The 20,569-nt window shown below is 38.6% G+C and overlaps 1 protein-coding gene across 4 annotated transcripts in view; it reads left to right on the top strand.

Annotated features, from left to right (window-relative positions):
• The first annotated feature begins 3,357 nt into the window (after positions 1-3,357).
• The window catches only part of R3HCC1L (R3H domain and coiled-coil containing 1 like), a 90,285-nt gene continuing 73,073 nt past the window's right edge, over positions 3,358-20,569 (top strand). For 3 of the 4 annotated variants that reach the window (XM_082424099.1, XM_082424102.1, XM_082424100.1), the window contains exon 1: positions 3,358-3,485. The gene's annotated coding sequence lies outside the window, so the exon portion shown is untranslated. The remainder of the gene's footprint in view (positions 3,486-20,569) is intronic. The other variant, XM_082424101.1, reaches the window with a different exon arrangement.

The raw sequence follows: 20,569 nt of genomic DNA, 5'->3' as shown, positions 1-20,569 counted from the left end.
GTGCCACCAGGGAAGTCTACCACCCACCTTTTTTCACTGCCAGCACTTCATTTTATAATTTCTTACCTAGACTACTGCAGCAAATGGGCTTCTACTTCTACTCTGGTCCTCCGAACAAAAGCAAGAGTGACTGTATAAAAATGTCAACCAGATAACATTACCACCTTGTTTAAACTTTTTGTTGGCTATAATTTAGTCCAGGGTCCTCATCATGTCCTCAAGACTGTGCACATCTGGTCCTAATTACCTTGTCATGTCATCTGGATCACTCAACCCACACTCTTGCCATCTGTATGAGTCAGGGGTTCTTCACAGAAATAGGAACCAATAGGATATATATGTATCTCCTATATATGTGTATATAAATAGGATAAATATATATCTCCTATATAGCTGTATATATGTATGTGTTTGTATATATGCATATATAAAAGGAGATTTATTGTGAGGAATTGGCTCATGTGATCTTATTGAGGCTGAGAAGTCCCATAATTTGCTGTCTGCAAGTTGAAGACCCCGGAAAGCCAGTGGTGTAATTCCAGTCCAAGTCCGAAGGCCTGAGAACCCAGGGAGCCAATGGTGTAAATCCCAGTTGAGGGCAGAAGAAGACCAACAGACTGATGTCCCAGCTCAAGCAGGCAGGCAAGAAGGGAAGGACTCCTCCCTTTCCCCATTTTTTATTCTATTCACACCCTCAGCAGATTGGGTGATGCCCACCCACATTAGGGAGGGCAAATAAGCTACTTATCTGAGTCCACCCACTCAAATGCTAATCTCATCTGGAAACGTCCTCACAGACACACCCAGAAATAATGTTTGATCTGGTCACTCAGTGGCCCAGTCAAGTTGACACATAAAATTACCTTTCATACCATTCCACAAAACTGACCATACTGTCCTTCAAACAGCCTAGCTCATTCTTTGTGTGGTCTCATCCCTTTGGCTGGAACACTGATTCCCTGGTTCTCCCCTTGATCATCTCTTTCTCATCCTTCAGTGCTCACTGGAAATGTCACCTCCTCAGAGAAGCCTTCCTGGACCACCTTGTTAAAGTAGCATAGTATTCTATGTCCACTGCCACTCCTTGCCAGTATGTTCTACAACAAAGCAGCCCAGCTCAATTTGTAAGCACACAGTTCTTTGTTTACATTCTGTCATATCTGCTAGATTGTAAGCTCCATAACAGTAGGGACCATGTTTGTTTGTTCTTCACTGTAAATCCCTTCAGCATTTTGCTAGTCTCAGGTGCACAGTGATAAATATCAACAAATATTTGCTAAATGAAGTCGTTACAAAGAATTTGTCTCTCATATGGGAGTAATCACTACAATACAGTGTAGAGATGCATTTTGAGACACAGGCAGTGATATGCTGGTAAACTGATGCTCAAAAACAAACAAACAAACAAACCCCCCCGATTTGTCATTTGCTGATTTCCATGGTGGTGTAAATACTCCCATCACAGCTGATTTCAAGTTACCAATGGTTTAAAAACTGACTTGTAATATTCCTGAATATTAAACAGTTAGCTTTTCAAAGATGGAATGAGCTGGCTCTAGCCTATCACTGAAAGAGAGGTCAGCATGGGTGCAACGAGAACCCAGGAAAGAACAATTAGTTCATCCTGGGGGAGCTCAGCAAAGGCTTCCTGGAGGAGGTGACACTTGATTTGTGTTTTGAAGGTTGGGTATGTTGGCCCAGGCCCTTTGCCTCCAAAGCGGCTAACACAGCCCTGCTGCCAGTAGCCCATGTTCAACTGTGCCTGGCTCCTCTACTCAGCTAGCTCATCTCTGCTTGCCTGGGAGTTATCACCTGACGTAGTCCAATCCTCAGAAAATCCTTCCATGTGCCTGGTATTCTACTGGTTTGCTTCGAATGCAGCAGAGTAAGACAGAAGTTAGTCAAGGGAGAAAGCGAAGGGTTTTCCAAACAGAGGAACAATTTATGCAGTTCAGCATTTTGGTAAATCTAGAAGTATATAGGAGGCAGTGGGAGGAGATTAGCTCCTGACAGGCTTTGTTTGATAGGCTGAGGAGCGTATGCTGATTCACACCATAGGGTGGGTGGCAAAGGGAAAGGGAAAGGAATTGATTACTTTTCCTGCATAATTCACAGCTGGTAATTGTGGGGTTTTGTTTTGTTGGTTTCATTTTTTTGGTATGGAATCATTTGATTAATATCTATCTCTTCCAAGAGACCGTCAACTCCACAAGGGCAGGGACTGTCTTGTTCACTATTATTTTCTCAGTACTCAGCACAAAGCCTGGTATATAGCAGTCAACCAAATACATCTGGTTGAATGACTGAATCATCTGGGGAATGTATAAAACATGCCAATGTCCACCTACTCTGAAATAAGATCTGCTATAAATCTCTCTTCTCTGAACCTCCGAACCACAACATGTGTAAGGATGGAGAGTAAGTAGTGGGGCTGGTGTCCATATTTTGTAAAAACCACTTAGGAGATTCACGTCCATTTCTCTTCCCAAAGCCAATCAAGTGGATCCTTTAAATGCTTTAACCAAAAGTGTGATATGATTAAATTTTGCTGGCTGCATAAATAGGCCTGATGGCAGTAGGGAGGATTCAGAGGTGCTGAAGTGCTGGGACCAGTAAGGAAGCCCACGCTGTGACCAGGTAAGAAATGAGACGGGTCTGATTTAAATCTCTGGCAGTGGTGTGAAGAGGGAGCAGATTCAAGAGATACTCAGGACATAGAATCTACACAATTTGGTGCCCATTTGGACATAAGTGGATGAAGGAGTGAGACGGAGGAATCTAGGTTGAAGGTTGGAGTGAGTATTAGTCAATAGGGAGGAGGGAAGAGTCACTTTGAAATTGCTGCATTTGAGATGCCTGTGGGACACGAAGGGACACTTAAATATTAGTGTTCTCCAAGAATTCTGGTGAACACTAATATTTAAGAAGCAGGTTAGAAAAAGAATTGTTGAAGGAGACTGAGAAGAATGACCAGAGAGGAAGAAGGAAAACCTGAATAGTGTCATAAAATAAGTGATAATGTCCAACAGCGTCAAATGGTGCCTAAAGCTTAAGTTAGATGACATGAGTGATGGCAACAAGACCACTTTCTGTGCGGGCAGAAGCTGCCGGGTAGAGGACGAAGGAAGCGGAGACAGCGAGTTTAGACTAACTTTTTCAAGAAACTTGTCTGTGAAAAGAAGAGGAGGGATGGTATGATTGAGCTGTATGTGAGGAGATTTGAGCCCGTTTACAGCTAAGAGGCAGGAGGCGGGTTGAGCAGACAGGAGCGCAAACATCTACCCTCTCGCGCCATCTTGACTGCCTCCTCCTACCACGTGACCGGGAGGCGGCCCGCGGAGGCCGGCCTCGCGGAAACTACAGCCCCCAGAAGGCCCCGCGGCGCTGGGGGGGCGGAGCCGAGGCCTGGCGCGCGCCCCGACGGTGCGAGCGGAAGAGCTGGAACTTTGAGGAGGCGGCGGATGCGGAGAGTGACTCTGCCGCCGGTAACGATCCGCTCCGTGTCCTTGTCTATCCCTCTCTCTGCACCCCAGGCTGGGGCTCGTCGCTTCCACTTCTCTCTCCACACTTGGCACAAGCTTTCTTTCCCCTTTGTTTGTTACCGGTGTTTTTCTCCTCACTTGAGGCGTGGGGCCGGCCCCCTCCTGGGGCGGAGGTTACTGGGAAGCTCCCGCCCTTCGACCCCTGCGGGCCCTGGGTTGCTGGCGACCCTCTCAAGGCCCTTTTTCCTTCCCAGGGCTGCGTGCTCGCTAGGGGCCCTCTCCCCAGTTACTGTCTGCGGAGGGGCCGTTCCTTTCCTGGTTTCAACAGGTACTGAGCGGGGACGTGGCGACCCCTTTCTCTCCCCAGGGGTACGGGGCTGTGGACGGCGGAGGCCGCCCGAGACGACCCCGGGGCTGCGGGCGATTTCTCTGGAGCGAGTCTGCCGCGCTGCCAGGGAGCCCCGGGTTGTCGGCTGGGAGTGAGCAGTCTAGTAGAGAGGGTGTACTTCCTGGTTTTCTTGGGCCGCCCTCGGAAAACTCCAGGTCCGATTTTTAAAGTTTTCTTTATCCGTAAAGCCTCCTCTCAGGGTTGAGTAGGGAAGAAGCACGGGATTTGGAATCTGATGTCCTGGGAGGAGTTTTGGGTATGCCACTTGCTAGACCTGTGATCCTTTGTAGCACATTTACCGCAGCCTCGAAGTTTTTTTTCTGCACATTGGAGCTTGTAGCAGAACAATTATCTGTGTTTATGACTTAGATATTGACTATTTACTAGCACAGAGTTTTTTGGGTTATTTGACATCTTTATTGGAGTATACTTGCTTTACAATGTTGTGTTTCTGCTGTACAACAAAGTGAATCAGCTATGTGTATACATATGTCCCCATATCCCCTCCCTCTTGAGCCTCCCTCCCACCCTCCCTATCCCACCCCTCTAGGTGGTCACAAAGCATCCAGCTGATCTCCCTGTGCTATGCAACTGCTTCCCACTAGCTATCTATTTTACATTTGGTAGTGTATATATGTCCATGCAACTCTCTCACTTCGTCCTAGCTCCCCCCCCCGACCCCGTCCTCAAGTCCGTTCTCTACATCTGCGTCTTTATTCCTGCCCTGCCCCTAGGTTCATCATTACCGTTTTTTTAGATTCCATATATATGTGTTAGCATACGGTATTTGTTTTTCTCTTTCTGACTTACTTCACTTTGTATGACAGACTCTGGGTCCATCCACCTCACTACAAATAACTCAGTTTTGTTTCTTTTTATGGCTGATTAATATTTCATTGTATATATGTGCCACACCTTCTTTATCCATTCCTCTGTTGATGGACACTTAGGTTGCTTCCATGTCCTGGCTATTGTAAATAGTGCTGCAATGAACATTGTGGTACATGTCTCTTTTTGAATTATGGTTTTCTCAGGGTATATGCCCAGTAGTGGGATTGCTGGGTCATATGGTAATTCTATTTTTAGGTGTTTAAGGAACGTCCATACTGTTCTCCATAGTGGCTGTATCAATTTACATTCCCACCAACAGTGCAAGAGGGTTCCCTTTTCTCCACACCCTCTCCAGCATTTATTGTTTGTAGATTTTTTGACGCTGGCCATTCTCACTGGTGTGAGGTGATACCTCATTGTAGTTTTGATTTGCATTTATCTAATAATTAGTGATGTTGAACATCTTTTCATGTGTTTGTTGGCAACCTGTGTGTCTTTGGAGAAATGTCTATTTAGATCTTCCACCCATTTTTGGATTGGGTTGTTTGTTTTTTTGATATTGAGCTGCATGAGCTGCTTGTATATTTTGGGATTAATCCTTTGTCAGTTGCTTCATTTGCAAATATTTTCTCCCATTCTGAGGGTTGTCTTTGTCTTGTTTATGGTTTCCTTTGCTGTGCAAAAGTTTCATTAGATCCCATTTGTTTATTTTTGTTTTTATTTCCATTACTCTAGGAGGTGGATCAAAAAAGATCTTGCTGTGATTTATGTAGGACAGAGTTTTATAGAGCATTTTTTGTTGGTTCCCCAGCCTCCCCGCCTTTCTTTTTTTTAAAGCCAGAGTATTTGACTGTAAAAGTTCAATCTAGTGGGTAGTGTCCAGAAGATTTGGTGACCCTCATTTTTGAAAGTGGAAACACTTAGTGACAGGTGCTGATGGTGGCACTGGTGTGTGTGTATCTGCAAGGAGTGAGAGTTCAGAGAAACCAAGGAGGAATGCCTAATAGAGAAAACTGATGTGTTGGTCAAAGCAAAGTTAAGAATTGAAATGTTTACTTTTCATTCCTTCAGATGCTGTGTTGACTACAAGATGTCTGCAGATGCAAATGTTTCCTTTACTTTTTTGATGTGGTTTTCCCTGGCTCCACTTTGCCAGTTTCATCCTGACTTATATAGTTAAGAATCAGCAAGATAACTATTTTTTTTTTACTACAGACTTGTGTATAAACTATGACAGTAGAGAGTCATTTCCATTAAAATCTACTTTGTGTGCTATAATGTGTTATTTTTTCCTTTATGTTTCCTAAATGTTTTAAACATTTTTGTTCTTGATTGGTTTTTACTTGAGTTTTTGGAAGGTAGACCCATTTTCAGGCTTAGTGAAAGATGGTATTATTATTATTACTATATTTAATTTTATTTGTATTTATATTTTTTCTTATAGTCATGAATTTTGGTGATACATATATATTCATTCCCAAAATGCTTCACATGATCACTGTATTTTTTTGTTAGTCAAGGTTAAGTTTGTTGAGTGTGACCATTGAACCCTGAAAAACAACAAAATTAATTGGCTAGTATTTTTGAATCTGTGACCCTGTCCTCATTAGCTCCATAAGCTCAGTGTTCACAAAATATCTCACCAGAATGAATGGTAAGACTGGTATATTGTTCATTTGGCACTTGTGCACTCATTAGACATAATAGAAGTAAATGAACTAGTGCCAGAAGTAAAAGTATAGATTTTTAATTATAAACCTGTAATACAAGACTAGCCCTCGCACTGTGTATAAAACTGGTGACCTGTAGGATGATCTTTGACAATCAGTAACCTGAACTATAATTTAGACGTTTCTTTTAGTTGTTGAATTGTGTTAGTTGCAGGCTTCCCACCCACAGGAGAAGTGAGAAGGAATGGAACGAGGCTGTTCATGTCTTGAAAGAGAACCCTACTTCTACTATTGCCACCCACCAGAAAATGTGCTCTTACCTAGTGGGGAAAAAAAACATTTAGAGTTTTCTGTTAATGAGCCCAGTAGGATGGATGAAGCCCGGGTAACTCCTAAGAGCTTATTGAATTACAGAGAAATTCCAGTTGTCAGAGGTTTAGATAGGAGAGAAGTTATAGGGTATTGCTTTGCAGCGGTAAGCCTTCATTTGAAGAGGATTTTCTCCTCTCAATAAAACATGGACCAGTTGCTCCCAGTTTGTGGTGTGTATTTTTCACAATCTCATGCTAGCCTTCTGTCTAGTTTTTCGTTCTTCAAATTTGCTCTTCAGTTTCATTACTATCTGTTGTCCCTCTTGTATCTTTTTTTTTTTTTTTTAATGTCAAACATGGCTGGTTTTGGACTAGGGATAAAAACGGAGAAGCACTGTTGGCAACAGCAGGTTCTGGTGTCTAGTATTCTGAGGTTCCCAAATAACACGGGTTAACCTGTGCATATGATGATAATGGATTTCTGGAATGGGCAAGTGGCTGACAGTTCATGACTGTTAAACCTGATGCAGAGGCAAAAATATGGGCAAATGGTGTGTGGTGCTCCTTAATATCAGGTTTGCCTCTTAGGAAAAAATATGTGTAGTGTTAATACTGGCTTGCATCTATGCTGTTTCAAGTTCTTTGCCGTGGAATACCAGAAGAGTATTAACGAAAGAAGGGAAGCACTTGGATTTAAATCTTCACCTCTCAAATTGATACCAATAATCCTGTTTGTTTTTTTTATCATCTGTAAAATAGAGTTAATAATACCAAGCCTGCTTATTTATAAAGATTAGAGGGAAAAGTTAACAAGAATTTCTTGGAAATGGGGTAACTGTAGGGGAGAGACTTATAGAAAGGCAGTGTCTGAGAGGGGAAAACACACACACTGGGGTGGGTCACTTAGGGAGAGATAGAAAGAGGAATACACACACACCAAAGGCAGAGAGTGAGGGTCAGTCAGAGATAGAGAGGGGACATCGGAAACACTGAGAGGGACAGTCAGACTGAGACATTTAGAGTTAGAAAGAAGGGTAATCAGAGATGTAGAGAGAAGGGCTGACTTAGAAATGACAGGTGGATGCAGGGAGGGAGCTGGAGAAAGAGACTGTGAGGGGGAACAACCAGGAGGGCATGACCAAGAGATGGGAGCTTATTGAGTTAGTTTTTGTCTGTTATTTGGGGAGATCTTGTAGACATTTGTAATTAGCCAGGAAAGGGAAGAAATGCAGATATTAATAGTAAATCAAGTAACATGTTTATGCAGTTTTTATTACACTAAAATTTTCCCTTAAACACTAACTTTATTTTGCATATTAAACATATAAACACCAAGCCAACTTTTGTTACAGGCTTGTTGACTACTTACTTGACCCCTTCATAGTATAGTTTAAACACATTTTAAAAAATGAAATAAAATGATTATTTTCTTTTTTAGAAATATTTTTTCTTAAAAAAATCTAATATATGCTTACTGTAGAAAACTTGGGAGATACAGAAAAATTTAAAGAACAACAAAACTCATAATCTCGCAATCTAAGCAACACATAATGAGGCCTGCATTTTTCATGTTTTCTTAGTCTTTTTTTTTTAGGTATTTATTAAAGCTCTTCTTTCCTAACAGAACCAAAAAGCTGTTTATAAGTCCAAAATCATTTTTTAAAAATTAATTAATTAATTAATTAATTTTTGGCTTCGTTGGGTCTTCATTGCTGCATGTGGGCTTTCTCTAGTTGTGGTGAGCAGGGGCTACTCTTTGTTGCGGGCTTCTCATTGTGGTGGCTTCTCGTTACAGAGCACGGGCTCTAGGTGCACGGGCTTCAGTAGCTGTGGCACGCAGGCTCAGTAGTTGTGGCTGGAGGGCTCAGTAGTTGTGGCACACAGGCCTAGTTGCTCTGTGGCATGTGGGATCTTCCTGGACCAGGGCTCGAACCCATGTTCCCTGCATTGGCAGGTGGATTCTTAACCACTGTGCCACCAGGGAAGTCTCCAAAATCATTTTTAAATTAACTATTTGTGGTGGAGTTAACTTTATATGCCTATTTTGGCACTTAGGTACTTTCATAAACTATAGTATTTGTGTACCTATTTTTATTTCCTACCTCCCTAGGTTAGATTAATAACTAGACTGTTATTCGTATTTGTGTTTTAGACTAACAAAGTGTCTTACATATAGTAAGTACTCAGAATATATTTGAGATGAATTGTTAAGTTCTCTAATTAGAAACTTTCTTATTTAAATAGTCTGTCCAATTTCTCATCGGCAGACTGGTCTTCCTTAATGTTGAGAAAAGCTTGATTTTAGGCTGTGTGTGTGTGTGTGTGTGTGTGTGTGTGTGTGTGTGTGTGTTTAATATGAAGTTACTGAACTAGGAAAGGGGTGCTTTTTCCAGTTAGCTTTTGTCATGTAGCAAGCCACTCTGAAATTTAGTGATGTATCGATAAAACAGCATTTTATTACACTATGGATTCTGCCAGAATTCAGACAGAGCAGTGTGGAGATGGCTTGAACCTTAGCTAGAAAGGCTTGAAAGCTGGTGGTAATTTTGTGGCTGGAAACTAGAATCTGGAGGCTTCTCCACTCATGTGCCTCATGATTGAAGTTGACTGTCCCCTGGAACACCTACATATGGTTTCTCCACGTAGACGAATCGGGCTTCTTCACAGCATGGTGGTGGCTGTTTTCTAAGAGTAAGCATCCCAAGAGAACCAAGTGGAAGCTGTGTTGCCTTTTGTTACCTGGACTTGGAAGTCATGTAGTGACACAAGCTTGCCATATTCAAGGAGGCAGCAGTGGTTACACTGAACCCACTTCTCACAGGAGGAGTGTCAGAGTCAACCTTGTAAGAAAAACATTGGAGGTAATGGAAGTGGGGGATAGGTGCCATCTTTGGGAAAGACGGTTGGTCACAAGCAGTTACTGGACTGGGAAATAGTGAGTTAAAAAATGAGTTAATAAAACATCACTTTCTGAATGTTAGTGAGTAAGTATCCTATTGCATATTAATAATGTTAATTGTGTTTAGTTTAAAAACTTACACTAAACTTCTAAAGGCTTTTAAACTCAAAGCTATTTCAAGTTACTTCCTTGACTTTTAGACTCTGAACAAAATCTTCTTTCTTTCTTTAACCCAGCTTGCAAGTTGGTGAGTTTCTATACTTTGTTCTATCCCTTTTTAAAATGCAACAGAGTCTTATTTTGTAAATAATCAGTTACGTGTAAATAATATGATACTGTAGAAAATTTGGAAAATCAGGAAAGAAACAAAATAAACTTATAATCTCACCTTTCAGATGTAATCAATTAGAAGTACATCATTTCTTATCCATGGTTCCTAAATTCAAACTGTTGTGAAGATGGAAAGTTTTTAAGAAGTTTGTAGCAACCTCAGTTGGCAGCAAAAGCCAGTCTGCACTGATATAAGGCTATTTGTAATCTTTATTTATCATATGTAGTATAGTGATTTACACTTTTTTCCACAAAAATTTCAACTTGTTTAATTACAGAGTGTTGCCCCAGACGCTGGTTAGAATATTTTGTAACACATAGAATATGTACCATGTTAACCTTTCTAAAAACCTGAAAAATTTTTCTGAATTCTGAAGCCTGTCTGACCCCCAGGAGTTTTGGATAGGGGATTTTTGGACTGGAATTAAAAACCTAGTGCTAGGAAAAGATAAATTTATTAGCCTCCTTTAGTGGTTCTAAACTTTTTTATCATATGAATCTTCTCAGAACTTTTCTGCTTTCATTTCACATTTTTATTTTAGGAGAAGACCCAGAAGAAAAAGAAATAGTCTTGATTTGTTTATATGATCGGTAGTTCTCTGCATCCATCCCAGATAACTGTTTCAAACTCAGTGTGACCATCTTTCAATACATTCGGAATTTCCAGGCCTCTTGACTCTTCTGGTGTAAGAGCCAGTGATGTAGTAAGTACTGGAGTTTGACGAGCCCAGGGAGCCATGTAGGTCTTGGTTTTTGCCACCAATATTGTTAATGTGACATTGCTATTCTTTCCTTTTTTGCCATAGTGTTTTTTGTTTTTTTTTTTTTTGTACTGTGCTTCTTGTTTGTTTCCTTGAGTAGTCTGAAACTTTTCCTTGCCTCTGACACTTGAGTTCAAGGTTGAGGAATTTATCTTTAACTCCATAATGTCAGATAGTTTTAATTTTTAAAGTATTTTCTTATTACTATTATCACAAGTTCAGTATGTGCTCATTATCAAGGATTTGGAAAATATAGCCATATTTTCACCACTTGGAAGTAACTGTTAACATTGAGGTTTATTTCCTTCCACTCTATTTTCTGTGTAGGTATATTAATGTAACACACACACAGACTTACATTGGAATCTCTTGCTATCGTACATAAATTTTGTATTCTGCTTTTTAAAAAATATAACATGTTTATTAATAGTGTCTAGGTCTGTTTCTGGAGTGAGCATGAATTATATTACTGGACAGTGACCTTTAAATTTGTATTCATTTTGTGCAGGAACCTAGGCGACAGGTTCAAATTCTGGCATTGCCACTGCCACACTGAAAACTGGGGCAGGTTATAGGATATCTCTGGGCTTCCATTGTGTCAGCTGTCAAATGAACTTTTCAAGGTATTTGACGCAACAATCTGATGAAAGTTAACCCACTCCTTGGAAAATCACTCATACAAAAGAAGTCTTTGGTCAAATTTTTTTTAATTGCAGTATAATTAACTAACAATATTATGTTAGTTTCAGGTGTACAACATAGTGACTTGACAGTTTTATACATTACAAAATGATCATGATAATAAGTCTAGCTACAATCTGTTACCATACAAAGTTATTACAGTATTATTGACTGTATGCCCTATGCTGTATATTACATCCTTGTGACATTTATTTTATAATTAGAATTTTGTATCTTAATCCCCTTCACCTATTTGACCCGTCACTCCCCACCACTGTCCCTTTTGGCAACCACCATTTTGCTCTCTGTATTTTTGAGCCTGTTTCTATTTTGTTGTGTTTGTTCATTTGTTTTGTTTGTTCATTTGTTTTGTTTTTTAGATTCCACATATAAGTGAAATCATACAGTATTTGTCTTTCTCTGTCTGACTTATTTTACTTAGCATAATACTCTTTATGTCCATCCATGTTGTCACAAATGGCAAGATTTCATTCTTTTTTAAATGACTGAATAATATTTAATTGTAAAAATGCCACAAGTTCTTTATCCATTCATCTATTGATGGACATTTAGGTTGTTTCCATGTCTTGGCTATTGTAAATAAGGTTGCAGTGAACATTGTAGTACATATACCTTTTTGAATTAGTATTTTTGTTTTCCTTGGATAAATACCCAGAAGTGGAATTACTGTATCATATGGTAGTTCTATTTTTAATTTTTTGTGGAACCTCCATAGTGGTTGTACCAATTTACATTCCCACCAACAGTGCATGAGGTTTCCCTTTTCTCCACATCCTCGCAACACTTGTTATTTCTTGTCTTTTTGATTGTGGCTATTCTGACAGGTGTGAGGTAGTATCTCATTGTGGTTTTGATTTGCATTTCCCTGATGGTTAGTGGTGTTGAACATCTTTTCATGTGCCTGTTGGCCAACTGTATGTCTTTGGAAGAATGTCAGTTTAGGTCCTCTGCCCATTTTTAAATTTTTGACATTGAGTTGTACGAGTTCTTCATATGTTTTAGATATTAACTCCTTATCAAACATATCATTTGCAAATATCTTCTCCCATTCAGTAGGTTGCCTTTTCATTTTGCTGATGCTTTGCAAAAGCTTGAGTTTGATGTAGTCCCATTTGTTTATTTTTGGTTTTGTTGCCCTTGCCCAAGGAAACAGATCCAAAAAAATATTGCTAAGACTGATGTCAGAGAGCATGCTGCCTGTGTTTTCTTCTAGCAGTTTTATGGTTTCAGGTCTTACATTTAAGACTTTAATCCATTTTGAGTTTATTTTTGTATTTGGTGTAAGAAAGAGGTCAGGTTATATTCTTTTGCATGTGGGTGTCCAGTTTTCCCAACATCGTTTATTGAAGAGACTATACTTTCCCCATTGTGTATTCTTGCCTCCGGTGTCATAGACTAATTGACCATATAAGTGTGGGTTTATTTCTGGGCTCTCTATTTTGTTACATAGTCCGGTCAATCTTTGCAATTCTTCCCATTCTACTAGATGAACTGTATGTTGAGGAATGCAAAATATAGCAGTATCTATTTGAGGTTATTAGGGCTTCATGGAAGAGGAGGATCTTGAAGGAAGTGATAGAATGACAAATTGACTTTAGAGGGATAGAATGACAAATTGACTTGAGAGGACAGAAGAAAATTCCACATAGGGTGATGAGACGTTAGAAGCAAAAAGGTACAATATATGTGAACTGAATGAGACAAAAAGGGTATTTTAACAATATTGCACAAATGGAAGGTTTGATTTTACTGATGATGGTGAGTAGTAAAGAGATGTGATTTGTTAGGTTTACATGTCTATGGGGATAATGAAGAATTAATGGGAAGCTTTGAAGGCTAGGCTGAAGAACTTAGATTTGATCCTATAGATGATGGTATTTTTGTTGAAAGTCATATGATGAAAACAGTATTTGAGAAAGGTTGTCCTGGTAGCTTTGTGGGATAACCTCAAGTAGGGAGTGGCTCTAGGGTATCTCAATAGGACAATCATGGAATAATATGGAAATAGAAAACATGATAGCTCTTGTGGAGGAAGAGCAATAAGAACGGGGTTAGAAAAGCTGAAAGAGTCGGAATACCTCAAAGTTTTGAGCCTGACAAATCAAGTGTATTGTGGTGTCTTTTTTTTCAAGATTTTTTTTGATGTGGACCATTTTTAAAGTCTTTATTGAATTCGTTACAGTATTGCTTCTGTTTTTTTTTTTTAATTTTATTTATTTATTTATTTATTTATGGCTGTGTTGGGTCTTCGTTTCTGTGTGAGGGCTTTCTCTAGTTGCGGCAAGTGGGGGCCACTCTTCATCGCAGTGCGTGGACCTCTCACTATCGCGGCCTCTCTTGTTGCGGAGCACAGGCTCCAGATGCGCAGGCTCAGTAATTGTGGCTCACAGGCCTAGTTGCTCCGCGGCATGTGGGATCTTCCCAGACCAGGTCTCGAACCCATGTCCCCTGCTTTGGCAGGCAGATTCTCAACCACTGCACCACCAGGGAAGCCCCGCTTCTGTTTTTTAATGTTTGGTTTTTTGGCCTCGAGGCATGCGGGATCCTAGCTCCCTGACCAGGGATTGAACATGCACCCCCTGCATTGGAAGGCGAAGTCCCAACCACTGGACCACCAGGGAAGTCCCTATTATGGTGTCTTGATAATGACATTATCTGAGAAAGGATCTCAGATAGGTCTAGGGAGAAAGATAATGAGTTCAACTTCTAATACAAGTTTTAGGTATTAGATCATTTGAGTGGTAGTTGAAAAAATCTGGTGCTTTAAAAATAAAGAACTTAATAATATAAATGAATGCTGTCCCTTTGAAAGTAATCCATTTTTAAGACCATGCATTTATTCTAGCAAATAAATATTCTTTGGAATTTGTCTTTTGGAACTGCTTTCAGAACCAATAGAACCATATAAGAAAACCGGTCTCATTACTTTATGGTCATATCTTTTGTGCCCTAGAGTATTATCTTGCTTGATCACTCATCTTATTTACCATTTTTATTTCTAAGTGATATTTGACAGTTCCTGAAAGTTAATCTGCAGAGGCATGAAATTTATTACCATGGTAGATATTTAAATAACTATCATCGTTGCTGAGGACAACCTTAAAAAGCTGTGATAGCATCCTTAGAAAAGGTGCTAGTGCACGCTGCTTAAGAGGGTGTGTTCTGGAAGCCTAGATTTGAATGATCTCTTTAGTACATTAGTCTTGTGTATTGAGTAAGTTACTTAACTTGTCTGGGTCTCAGTTTCCTCATTTTTAAAATGAGGATGGTGATAATATGCCCTACTTCATAGGATTATTGTGAGGGTTAGCTCTTAGAACAACGCCTGGCAAATATTAAAAGCTCAGTAAATATTAGCTGTTTATTACCATCACAACAACTACCACTACTGCTACCACCACTACTTTGGCTATTTATCTTTTTTGTTTTAAAAATCACTTGTGTTCCTGTTTAATTATGTCTTGTACAAATGGAATGATAGACAGCTGGAGATAAAAGTAGAGCTCCAGATAAATGATCAGACATATAGTGATGAGGTTTTTTAGAATGTTTGATCTAGAACTTAGTGGGAGAAGAGCAGAAAAGACCAAGGATGGAATATTGGGGAATATTCATAGTAAGGGAGTGGGAGGCAGAAAACGAGCCAGCAGAAGGGCAGTGGAAGATTGTTTGGAGAAAGAAAGAAAACAAGGAGTGTACATTAGTATAGAGGTATATTAATTAGGATTAGATTTGTTTGCAACCAAATAACAGAGACTTAAGCATGATAGATTTCATTTCTCTCGATGTCACGAATTCCAAAAGTAGTCTAGGACTGTTGTGGTTTATCATGGTGTCATGTTGTTGCTCCACTGTGCATGGATTCACTTGATGGTCTAAGATGGCTATTGGAGTTCCAGCCTTTTCATCCACGTTCGAACCAGCAAAAAGGAGGAAGAGAAGAACATATCTCCCTCCCTTTAAGGATACTTCCTGAAAGTTATATGTACCACTTTTGCTCATATTCCATTGGTCATGTAGCCACGTCTTCCTGCAGGAGAGGTTGGGAAATGTAAGCTATTTTGAATGGTCAGTGCCTGGGAAGAAAAAACAGGAACAATAAGGATAATCCAAGGGTAGCTAGATGAGGATTATCGGGTAGATAACAGAGTTAATTGTCTTTAGGATAGTTTAATTCATTATTGGTAATCCTTGATAAGAGTTTCAGTACTTGGCAAAACTATGAGTATGAAACTACTCTTATCAAATTGCATCAACAGTACTTTGTTTTTAGGGTGTACTCCCTTCATGAATCCCTACTTAATTAGGATTATCAGTGTCTTATAATGAAAAAGATTATGGGTATGTATATATATGTATGCATGTGTGACATGTACATATATATTATATATATAATATATATATCTTCTCACTTAACATTAGTGTTTGCCAGAATTTCTTCATGTGGCAGCAGCATGCAGTAAAATTGATGATAATTAAGCCTCTGATATCTTTCTTTAGTTGTTTTAAGCTTCTAATTTTACCTAGTCTTCTATCCACTCTCCAGTTTGGTTGTTTTGGGCCACTGTTTTTAATCTGTCTCTGTCCTTTTATATTACCACTCTCTCTCACTGCTGTTAATACTTCCCAAAATAGATAAATGAGCATATTTAATTAAATGTGTTATTTGCACTCTCCTGATCATTAATGAATTTGTAAGTAAGGTCAGACCTACAGTCTTCCTAGTATTACCATGACTGAATTATCTCTATCCACTAAATTGGTAATTATTTGCTTTAGAGTTTTTTTTTATTTTTAAAGCTTCCATATTTTGTATGTTTATGTTCTTTTAGTGTTGAAAATATGAAGGTCTTCTAACAAAAAGGGGGATATGTTTTCCCTAGGATTTTTGTCCCTTTCAATTGAAAATGTTTTATTTATATATTTTTGAATGATGAACTATGTATTTAAGATGAGAAGTTCATATGTTGCTATTTATATTTTGTCAACAGACATATAGTTTAAAATAGATGTAGTTTAAAAAGGGTTTATAACAAAATATAGTGAATAGTTACTGTGTCATTCCTGCCCACTCTCTCTAGTCCTCTCCCTAAAGGTAACCACTTTCAGTTCCTTAAGCTGTTCCTTCTTGCATTTACATATCTCCATATTTTAAAATAATATGTGTGTAATGCTGTCTTTTGATTCACCAATTTATTCATTATATGTTGTGTTTCTATTGTGATAGAGAAAGTTTTATTGTTCTTATAAATTTATTTATTTATTTATTTATTTATGGCTGCATTGGGTCTTCGTTGCTGCGCGCGGGCTTTCTTTAGTTGGAGCGAGCGGGGGTTACTCTTCGTTGTGGTGCGGTGACTTCTCTTGTTGCGGAGCGCGGGCTCTAGGCGCGTGGGCTTCAGTAGTTGTGGCATGCAGGCTCAGTAGTTGTGGCTCACGGGCTCTAGAGCGCAGATAAAGTAGTTGTGACGCATGGGCTTAGTTCCTCCGTGACAGGTTGGGTTCTTCCCAGACCAGGGCTTGAGCCCATGTCCCCTGCCTTGGCAGGCGGATTCTTAATCACTGTGCCACCAGGGAAGCCCAGTTTTATTGTTCTTAAACCACAATCACCACTGCTACTCCTCCCCTGGCCTCCCAGTTTCTGTTACAATATTTGGTTAAATCAAATAGTTAATGTTGTGTTTACATTATTATGTCTGTGCAAATTTTATTTGCTTATAGTGTCTTAAATAGTGGCCTCTAAGTGCAGTTTTCCACAAGGTCAGTGACAGTAATCTGTCATTTCAAATTTTCTTTCTTTTTTAAAAAAATTCTTGGAAATTTCTCTTCTGGAGACTTTCTTTGTCCTCTTGTCTGAGCCTACTATTTGGGCCTGCTGCACAGCTCTTTTCCTGGGATGATTTTCCTTTGTTGTCGTCCTTAGACTTTTCTCTGTTTTGGGTATGATTCCCAATATTGTTGGAACTCTTATCTTTTTCATTTACCCTCTTGCTTGAGTGGAGCACATCCTCTAGTAGTTGTGTTGTATTAAAAATATGGTACTATGGCAGAGAGCCTGGGGATGACTGCCTTCAACATGCCTGTCTCTGTCACAGAGCTTTCATCTGAAATGGTTGCGTTCTACTTCTAGCTCACAGTTAGCATCCTGGAATTCCCGTTCACCAATATTCCTTCACTTCTCTCTTGTGTTGGATATCCTGTTTTCCATATCCCGTGTCTTCTTTGTTTTGATTTATGTACTTGATTTATGTGCCAGGTACTGTGCTAACATCTTTTTTCTGTTTAATTTATGTTGACATTATTTCACACTACAGAAAATTACAAAAATGTACAAAAAATTTACCCAGATACCCCAAATGTTGACACTTGACTGTATTTCCTTTCTCCTTCTCTTTCCCCCAACCTGCAATATTTGTTTCTTGAACTGTTTGAGAGTAAGGTACAGACCTATTCCCCTGTATACTTAAATACTTCAGAGTGCATTTTCTAAAAACAAGGACATTCTTGTATGAATGCACAGTACAGTTGTCAAAATTAGGAAATTAACATTGATTTAATATTATTATGTAGTCCACAGACTTTTTCACATTTCACTCATTGTCCCAATAATGTACTGTTTTATAGCAGAAGAAAATTCTGGCTCATGAAGTGTATTCAGTTGTCATGTCTCTTTAGTTTCCTTTAATCTGGAGCATTTCCTCGGTCTTTGTTTTTGCATGAGATTGACATTTTTGAAGACTACAGGCCAGTTATTTTGTAAAATGCTTGTAATTTGGGTATATCTGCTGTTTTCTCATGACTGGATTCAGGTTATCCGTTTCTGGCAGGAGTACCACAGAAGTAATGTTATGCTTCTCAGGGCATCATGTCAGGAGGCACAGGATGTTGAAATATTAGTAATGTGATCTTGGATCACTTCATTAAGGTAGTATCTGCCAGGTTTTCCACTATTTTTCCTTTTATAATTTTTCTTGGTGGTAAAATATACATAACATAAAATTTTATCACTTTAACCATTTTTAAGTGTACAGTTCAGTGGGATTAAGTGCATTGACATTTTGTTTGTAATTTTGAGGCATCTTTGCAAAAATACTTCGAGATTTTATAAATATCCTGTTACTCCTTGAACTTTTGCTCACTAACTTTAGTATCCATTGGTGATTTCTGCCTGAATCATTTTCATGATGGTTCCTAAATGGTGATTTTCTAATTCCATCATGTCTTCTACACTTATTTATAATACTTTATTTCATTATTTATTTTGACGCTGTTCCTGATTTGGTCAGTGGGAGCCCCATTCAAGCTGATTCCTGTCTCCTTTTGCCTTGCCCTTGTCATTCTTGGAGCACTGCCTCACTTTTTACCACAAGATGTTCTAGGCTTATCTTGCACTCTCCCAGCCTGAGTCCTACAATAAGTTATTTCCTCAAAGAGCTCTGGTTTGTTTTAGTAGAGAATGGCTCTATAAGCCAGGATCTGGACTCTAGATGTCCATTGGCAGTGCTGCTGGGTGTCAGTATCATTGCTTTTAGGCCCTTTCAGTAGGCATCTAGGAAATAGAAATATGTGATATGTGTCCACACACGCTCATATACATCTTTATCTGTCTCCTGAAAGCAGTGAGTTTATATTGATACCTCTGATTCCAGTCCAACACTACAGGGTTTATTCATTCTGTATTTATAACTCCCTCTTCCAAAAGTGAGAAGCCTGCCCCCATTATTCATGTTTTTACTTATTGGCCTAATCCTGGAATACTAGAAAATAGTTTAAGAATTGCTAACTCATACCACTACTTAAAAGACACCTAGTAAGTAGAGTTCAATATTTGTTTATAGTTTTTTCCTGTAGCCTATGGGCATATAGTCTAAATCTCCACTGGCCAATAAAGTAGCCACTAACCACATGAATTGAGATGTGTTGTGAGTGTGAACTGTACACAGTTTGTAAACTTAGTATGAAATAAGAAATGTGAAATACCTCATTAATATTTAAATAATATGGTTGTTATATGTTGAAATATTTTAGATATGTTAGGTAAAATAAATTAATAAAATTAATTTTACCTATTTTTATTTTAATGTGGCTACTAGCAAATATTAAATTTCATATGTGGCATCCATTGTCTTTCTATTGGACATCACTGAGCAAGAAACCATGTTCAGAAGTTACTTGGATTAGTTTTCTCTCCCCAACATTCTTCCTATAACGTGGTTATGTAGTTATTTGAAGTACAGTTCATTTCTATTGTATTCTAAGTTTTTCTCCCTATCCTAATTGATCTTATTTATTTTTGAGCATGTGAAACATTAATATGGTTCCAAAAGTCAGAATTGTATTAAAAATATATATATATACTCAAAGCATTGTCACCCATTTCTTCTTCCTTTTCACCCTGTTTCCACCCACCCTCTATAGGTAACCAATCTTATCATTCTCTGAATTATCCTTCTTGTGTGTTTTTCCCCCAGGAATGAGGAGATACACGTTTATTTTCTTATTTCTTAACTTTTTACACAAAATTTAGCATACTATAGATAGTCTTTTGTACTTTGCTTTTTTAATTTAACATTTCTCTTAAATATATTTTGGTATCCATTCCATATCAATTTGTAGAAAAATTTGTAGAGCTCGCCCTCCCTCCCTCCCTCCCTCCCTTTGTCTTTTCCTCCCTCTTGCGGTTGCATAGTACTCTATTGTGAGGATGTTAACCATTCTCTTATGGCCGTTTCCAGTATTTTGAATTTATAAACATTGCTGCAGTACTAACCTTGTTTATATATATTTTTGTACGTTGGAAATATATGTTTGGGTAAATCCCTAAAATAGGAGAGTTGGGTCAAAAGTTTAAAAGCAAATATAGTTTTCCTAAGTATTGCTAAATCCCTTTCTGTGGGGGTTGTATGAATTTGAATTCCCACCAGCAATGCATGAGTTTTCCCACAACCTCATCAGAGGTCAGAGTATGTTGGTATGCTTTTAAATTTTTGCTAACCTATTTATAGTTAGATAATATCTCGATATAGTTTTAATATTCACTTAGTAGTAGTTAATGATCTTTTCATAGAATATATAAAGGCCATTTTAATATCTTTTTGTGTGAATTGTCTTGTATTTTTAAATTCATTTTTCTATCAGGTTTTTGATGTGTTCTCCCTCAATTTTTAAGGGTCTTTTAAAATATATATATATATA

The sequence above is a fragment of the Balaenoptera physalus genome (assembly GCF_965194825.1).
Source record: "Balaenoptera physalus genome assembly, chromosome: 14".
NCBI classification, from domain to species: domain Eukaryota; kingdom Metazoa; phylum Chordata; class Mammalia; order Artiodactyla; family Balaenopteridae; genus Balaenoptera; species Balaenoptera physalus.
Note: the sequence above shows the minus strand (reverse complement) of the source record. Positions and strands in the feature narration are given on the sequence as shown.